Source organism: Triticum aestivum, chromosome 1A (assembly GCF_018294505.1).
Source record: "Triticum aestivum cultivar Chinese Spring chromosome 1A, IWGSC CS RefSeq v2.1, whole genome shotgun sequence".
NCBI lineage: Eukaryota > Viridiplantae > Streptophyta > Magnoliopsida > Poales > Poaceae > Triticum > Triticum aestivum.
Window position 1 is genome coordinate 112,930,013 of NC_057794.1, and position 8,591 is coordinate 112,938,603.

Consider the following 8,591-nt stretch of genomic DNA (forward strand, 5'->3'; position numbering starts at 1 on the left):
CACCCTAGGTTATGACTATTACATGATGAACCACATCCATTATAATTCTCTATCACCGATCCATTGCCTACGAGCTTTCCATATACTGTTCTTCGCTTATTTACTTTTCCATTGCTATTGTTACAATCACTACAAAATACCAAAAATATTACTTTTGCTACCGTTACCACTACTATCATATTACTTTGCTACTAAATACTTTGCCGTAGATATTAAGTTTCCAGGCATGGTTGAATTGACAACTCAGCTGCTAATACTTGAGAGTATTCTTTGGTTCCCCTTATGTCGAATCAATAAATTTGGGTTGAATACTCTACCCTCGAAAACTGTTGCGATACCCTATACTTGTGGGTTATCAAGACTATTTTCTGGCGCCGTTGTTGGGGAGCATAGCTCTATTCTTTGAGTCACTTGGTATTTATATCTACTGGTCACTATGAAGAACTTGATAGACGCTAAGACAACAATTTATCCCTCGACTACGAGGGGAGGTAAGGAACTGCCATCTAGCTCTGCACTTGATTCAACTTCTGTTTTGAGTAAGATTGCGACACCTAAACCTGCTTCTGCTACTTGTTTTGATATGTCGCATGTTATTGATGATGCCACTTCTGCTATGCATGATACCTATGATGAAACTGCTTCTATGCTTGATACTATTGTGCCACTTGGTGAATTTCTTGATGAACAGCTTGCTAGGGCTAGAGAGAATGAAATTATTGAAACTGATAATATTGATGAAAGTGATGATGAAGACTCTCCCCCTAATAAATATGAATTGCCTGTTGTTCCTAAGGGTTATGTTCTGGAAAAAGAAGCTGCTAGAGCTATTTTTAGCTTGCAACGATAGATACGAGCTCAAGAGGTTATTAGCTAAATGGAAGCAGCAATCTCTTAATGCTAGAATGAAACCTGACCCTGCTTTTGCTATTTCACCTATCTGTGTTACTGATAAGGATTATGAATTCTTTGTCGATCCTGAGTTAATTACTTTGGTTGAATCTGATCCTTTCTGTGGCTATGAATCTGAAACTGTTGTGGCACATCTTACTAAATTAAATGATATAGCCACCCTGTTCACTAAGGATGAGAAATCTCGCTACCTTTATATCCTTAAAATATTTCTGTTCTCATTAAAGGGTGATGCTAAGATATGGTTTAATTCTCTTGATCCTGGTTGTGTGCGTAGTCCCCAGGATATGATTTATTACTTCTCTGCTAAATATTTCCCTGCTCATAAGAAACAAGTTGCTTTAAGGGAAATATATAATTTTGTGCAAATTGAAGAAGAGAGTCTCCCACAAGCTTGGGGGAGGCTTCTCCAATTACTTAATGCTTTTCCTGATCATCCTCTTAAGAAAAATGAAATACTTGATATCTTTTATAATGGACTAACCGATGCTTCCAGAGATTACCTGGATAGTTGTGCTGGTTCTGTTTTCAGGGAAAGAACACCAGATGAATCTGAAATTCTATTGAATAATATGTTGACAAATGAAAATAATTGGACACTTCCTGATCCAGCTCCTGAGCCTATTCCTAAACCAACTCCGAAGAAAAGAGGTGTTCTATTTCTCGGTCCTGAAGATATGCAAGAGGCAAACAAATCTATGAAAGAAAAGGGTATTAAAGCTGAAGATGTTAAGAATTTACCTCCTATTGAAGAAATACATGGTCATAATTTACCGCCTGACCAAGAAATGCATAATTTTAATCCATCTCCTATTGAAGAAACTCATGGTCTTGATAACCCGACACAGGTAGTAAAGGTAAATCCTCTCTATAGATTTGATGAAGGTGATATTCCTCACTATAAGCCTGCTAGACAATGCTTAGAAGAGTTTGATAATTTTATTGTCAAACAAGAAAACTTCAATGCTTATTTTGGTAGACAATTGAAATACAATTCAAATATGCTTTAACACTTGGGTGACTATATGTCTAGAGTCAAAGGTGAACTTAAACTTATTAGTAAACATGCTTCTGTGGTTACCACTCAAGTAGAACAAGTACTTAAAGCTCAAAATGATTTGCTCAATGAATTGAATAGTAAGAATAATGATTTTGCTGTTAGAGTGGCTACTAGAACTGGTAGAATGACTCAGGAACCTTTATATCCTGAAGGCCACCCTAAGAGAATTGAGCAAGATTCTCAGAGAAATAATATAGATGCACCTAGTCCTTCTAAAAGGAAGAAAAAGAAAAATGATAGGATTTTGCATGCTTCTGGTGAACCTATTGCTGAAACACATGAGAATCCAAATGATATTTCTATTTCTGATGCTGAAACACAATCTGGTAATGAACCTGAAACTAGTGATAATGTTAATGTTGATGTTGAACCTAGCAATGATAATGATATAGAAATTGAACCTGCTGTTGATCTTGATAACCCACAATCAAAGAATCGACGTTATGATAAGAGAGACTTTGTTGCTATGAAACATGGTAAAGAAAGAGAACCATGGGTTCGGAAACCCATGCCTTTTCCTCCCAAACCATCCAAGAAAAAGGATGATGAGGATTTTGAGCGCTTTGCTAAAATTATTAGACCTATCTTTTTGCGTATGCGATTAACTGATATGCTCAAAATGAATCCTTATGCTAAGTATATGAAAGATATTGTTACTAATAAAAGGAAAATACCGGAAGCTGAAATTTCCACCATGCTTGCTAATTATACTTTTAAGGGTGGAATACCAAACAAACTTGGAGATCCATGAGTACCCACTATACCATGCTCCATTAAAAGAAACTATGTTAAAACTGCTTTATGTGATCTTGGAGCCGGTGTTAGTGTTATGCCTCTCTCTTTATATCTTAGACTTGATTTAAATAAGTTGACACCTACTGAAATATCTTTGCAAATGGCTAATAAATCAACTGCTATACCTGTCGGTATTTGTGAGGATGTGCCTGTTGTGGATGCAAACGTTACTATTTTAACAAACTTTGTTATTATTGATATTCCCGAGGACGATAGTATGTCCATTATTCTTGGAAGACCCTTTTTGAATACTGCAGGGGCTGTTATTGATTGCAACAAAGGCAATGTCACTTTTCATGTTAATGGTAATGAGCATACGGTACACTTTCCGAGGAAACAACCTCAAGTTCATAGTATCAATTCTATTGGAAAAATTCCATCGATTATTTTTGGAGGTTTTTAATTTCCCCTACCAACTGTCAAGAAGAAATATGATATTCTTATTGTTGGGGATGTGCATATCCCCATTGAGGTAACCTAGTGATTTTCGAAAATTCCCTAGTTCCATATTATTCGGAATGAGTTTGTTAACAAGACTTGATCAACCTTGTTAGTGGATTCCTTTTGATGATCATGAGATGGATGAATTTAGAAAACACAACTCCATGTACCCTATTTTTACTTTCTGTTATTTATATTAAATAAAATAAAATAGTATTTTTTGTCTGTTATCTGAATTATCCATGCAATATAAAAATACCCCGAAAATAAAAGTTCTCCATATGCCCTGAAATTTAAATATGATTTTTTCTAAAATATTTGAGAATATTTGGCACTAAGAACACAGTAGGGGGAGCTGGCAGCTGGCCACGGGGTCAGGGGCACGCCCTACCCCCTGGGTGCGCCCCCTGCCTCGTGGGCCCATGGTGGCCCTCCTCCACTTATTCCTGCACCCACACACTCCTTCTTCCTCCCACAAACACCAATATCCAGCTCAAGCACGAGTTCTTGCTCATTTTGCTGCGATTTTCGATCTCCTTGGTCGAAGCACCTCTCACAAAACTGCTTGGGGGGATTGTTCCTTGGTATGTGACTCCTCCATTTTTCCAATTAGTTTTTGTTCTAGTGCTTTATTCATTGCATTTTTTTGCTGCTTAGGTGACCCTGTTCTTGAACTTGCATGTCAAATTTATATGGTCAAAAGTAGTTTTGATGCATGATATAGGTTCTAGGAACTTGTAGGAGTAGTTCCTATCAATTTTGTTAAGTTTGGTTTACTTTTATTTTGAGGTTAGTAAAAAATTTAGAAATTTTTCAAAGGAAGAAATATGTTTAGAAAAATGTATCAAGGTGGTTCTTCAAGGAAACAAGAGCCCAGGCTTGCAATGCGTGATGCTGATGATGAGCCCCCAAGGGACGCTCCAGTGCGGCCTTGTGAATGGCCTTCAGAGGACTTCATGGATCAAGCAGAAATTAAGGAAGAATTTAACGCATATTTTTGTAATGCTGATCTTGTGAGTTTCGAGGCAGAAAAATGCCGCCAGTACCACTATCTCACTAGTTCCTTTGTGAGGAGGTTTGAATTTTCATCTTCACGTAATTCTCAAACTGTCCTGTTTGATCTTTATGAAAAATCTTATACGATGGAGTTAGAGGATTTTACGACTGCTTGCAAACTTCCACAATGGGGTATGACTACTTGCACCTTTTGGATCGACAAAACCTTCTAGTTGCATCATATACAACTCTTCTTTAAGATATCCATTAAGGAATGCAGTTTTGACATCCATTTGCCAAATTTCATAATCATAAAATGTGGCAATTGCTAACATGATTCAAACAGATTGAAGCATCGCTACGGGTGAGAAGGTCTCATTGTAGTCAACTCCTTGAACTTGTCGAAAACCTTTCGCAACAAGTCGAGCTTTGTAGACAGTAACATTACCGTCAGCATCAATCTTCTTCTTGAAGATTGACACGTCTCCGTCGTATCTACTTTTCCAAACACTTTTGCCCTTGTTTTGGACTCTAACTTTCATGATTTGAATGGAACTAACCCGGACTGACGCTGTTTTTAGCAGAATTGCCATGGTGTTATTTATGTGCAGAAACAAAAGTTCTCGGAATGACCTGAAACTTCACGGAATGTCTTTTTGGAAATAATAAAAAATCCTTGCAAAAGATGAAGACCAGGGGCCCACACCCTAGCCACAAGGGTGGGGGGCGCGCCCCCTACCTCGTGGGCCCCCTGAAGCTCCTCCGACCTTGACTCCAACTCTATATATTCACTTTCGGGGAGAAAAAAATAAGAGAGAAGGATTCATCGCGTTTTACGATACGGAGCCGCCGCCAAGCCCTAAAACCTCTCGGGAGGGCTGATCTTGAGTCCGTTCGGGGCTCCAGAGAGGGGAATCCGTCGCCATCGTCATCATCAACCATCCTCCATCACCAATTTCATGATGCTCACCGCCGTGCGTGAGTAATTCCATCGTAGGCTTGCTGGACGGTGATGGGTTGGATGAGATTTATCATGTAATCGAGTTAGTTTTGTTGGGGTTTGATCCCTAGTATCCACTATGTTCTGAGATTGATGTTGCTATGACTTTTCTATGCTTAATGCTTGTCACTAGGGCCCGAGTGCCATGATTTCAGATCTGAACCTATTATGGTTTCATCAATATATGTGAGTTCTTGATCCTATCTTGCAAGTCTATAGTCACCTACTATGTGTTATAATCCGGCAACCCCGAAGTGACAATAATCGGGACCACTCCCGGTGATGACCGTAGTTTTAGGAGTTCATGTATTCACTATGTGTTAATGCTTTGGTCCGGTACTCTATTAAAAGGAGGCCTTAATATCCCTTAGTTTCCATTAGGACCCCGCTGCCACGGGAGGGTAGGACAAAAGATGTCATGCAAGTTCTTTTCCATAAGCACGTATGACTATATTCGGAATACATGCCTACATTACATTGATGAATTGGAGCTAGTTCTGTGTCACCCTAGGTTATGACTGTTACATGATGAACCACATCCGGCATAATTCTCTATCACTGATCCATTGCCTATGAGCTTTCCATATATTGTTGTTCGCTTTTTTACTTCTCCGTTGCTATTGTTACAATCACTACAAAATACCAAAAACATTACTTTTTCTATCGTTATCTTTTGCTACCATTACCACTACTATCATATTACTTTGCTACTAAATACCTTGCTGCAGATATTAAGTTTCCAAGTGTGGTTGAATTGACAACTTAGCTACTAATACTTGAGAATATTCTTTGGCTCCCCTTGTGTCGAATCAATAAATTTGGGTTGAATACTCTACCCTCGAAAACTGTTGCGATCCCCTATACTTGTGGGTTATCAGTGATCAATGGATATAAATCCCAATTGACTCAGAGAATAGAGCTATGCTCCCCAGCAAGGGCGCCAGAAAAAGGTCTTGATAACCCACATGTATAGGGGATCGCAATAGTGTTCGAGGGTAGAGTATTCAACCCAAATTTATTGATTCGACACAAGGGGGGCTAAAGAATATTCTCAAGTATTAGCAGCTGAGTTTTCAATTCAACCACACCTGAAAGACTTAATATCTGCAGCAAAGTAGTATGGAAGTAATGGTAATGGTGGCAAAAGTAATAGTAGCAGTTTTGTAGCAATCATAACAGTGGCAGCGAAAAACTAACTGAGCAAAGATCAATATGAAACGGGCTCGTAGGCAATGGATCAATGATGGATAATTATGTTGGATGACATTCATCATGCAACGGTTATAACATAGGGTGACACAGAACTAGCTCCAGTTCATCGATATTATGTAGGCATGTATTCCGAATATAGTCATACGTGCTTACGGAAAAGAACTTGCATGACATCTTTTGTCCTACCCTCCCGTGGCAGCGGGATCCTATTGGAAACTAAGGGATATTAAGGATTCCTTTTAATAGAGTACCGGACCAAAGCATTAGCACTTAGTGAATACATGAACTCCCCAAACTGCGGTCATCACCGGGAGTGATCCCGACTATTGTCACTCCGGGGTTGCCGGATCACAACACTTAGTAGGTGACTATCACTTGCAAGAAAGGATCAAGAACACAAATATATTCATGAAAACATAAAGGGTTCAGATATGAGATCATTGCACTCGGGCCCTAGTGACAAGCATTAAGCATAGCAAAGTCATAGCAACATCAACCTTAGAACATAGTGGATACTAGGGATCAAATCCTAACAAAACTAACTCTATTTCATGGTAAATCTCATCCAACCCATCATGGTCCAGCAAGCCTACGTTGGAATTGCTCACGCATGGCGGTGAGCATCATGAAATTGATGATGGAGGATGGTTGATGATGATGATGGCGACGGACTCCCCTCTCCGGAGCCCCGAAAGGACTCCAGATCTGCCCTCCCCAGGAAGAACGGGGCTTGGCGGTGGCTCCATATCATAAAACGTGATAAATCCTTCTCTCTGATTTTTTTCTCCCCGAAAAAGAACATATGGAGTTGGAGTTGAGGTCGGTGGAGGTCCAGGGGGGCACAAGGTCGGGGGCGCGCCCCCACCCTTGTGGCTAGGGTGTGGGCCCCCTGCTGCTGATTCTTTTGCCAATATTTTTTATTGATTCCAAAACTTGGCTCCGTGAAGTTTCAGGTCATTCCGAGAACTTTTTATTCGACACAAAAATTACACCATGGCAATTCTTCTGAAAACAGCATCAGTCCGGGTTAGTTCCATTCAAATCATGCAAGTTAGAGTCCAAAACAAGGGCAAGAGTATTTGGAAAAGTAGCTACGATGGAGACATATCACAGAGCATATAAGATGTGTTCCAAGAGCTGAAAATGATATTTCAGACTCATGCCTGTGTTAAGAGGTATGAGACCTCTGACAAGTACTTTCCCTACAAGATGGAGGAGAATAATGCAGCTAGTGAGCATGTGCTCAGGATGTCTGGGTATTACAATCGCTTGAATCAAGTGGGAGTTAATCTTCCAGATAAGATAGTGATTGACGGAGTTCTCTAGTCACTTTCACCAAGTTACTAGAACTTCATGAAGAACTATAATATGCAAGGGATGACGAAAACGATTGCCAAGCTCTTTGCAATGCTGAAATTGGCGAAGGTAGAAATCAAGAAATAGCATCAAGTGTTGATGATTAACAAGACCACTAGTTTCAAGAAAAAAGGCAAGGGAAAGAAAGGGAACTTCAAGAGAGAATGACAAGCAAGTTGTCACTCCTGTGAAGAACCCCAAAGCTAGACCTAAGCCTGAAACTGAGTGCTTCTATTGCAAAGGGAATGGTCATTGGAGGCAGAACTACCCTAGATACTTGGCGGATAAGAAGGATGGCAAAATGAACAAAGGTATATTTGATATACATGTTATTAATGTGTAATTTACTAGTGTTTATAGCAACCCCTCGATATTTGATACTGGTTCAGTTGCTAAGAGTAGTAACTCAGAACATGAGTTGCAAAATAAACAGAGACTAGCTAGTTAAGGACGAGGTGACGATGCGTGTTGGAAGTAATTCGAACGTTGATACGATCACCATCGCACACTCCCTCTAACTTCGGGATTAGAATTGAACCTTAATAAATGTTATTTGGTGGTTGCGTTGAACATTGATATGATTAGATCATGTTTATTGTAATACGGTTATTCATTAAGTCAGAGAATAATTCTTGTTCTTATTATATGAATAAAACCTTCTATGATCATACACCCATTGTGAATGGTTTATTGAATCTCGATCGTATTGATACACATATCCGTAATATTGATACCAAAAGATGCAAAGTTGATAATGATAGTACAACATATTTGTGACACTGCCGTTTAGGTAATATTGGTGTAAAACGCATGGAGAAA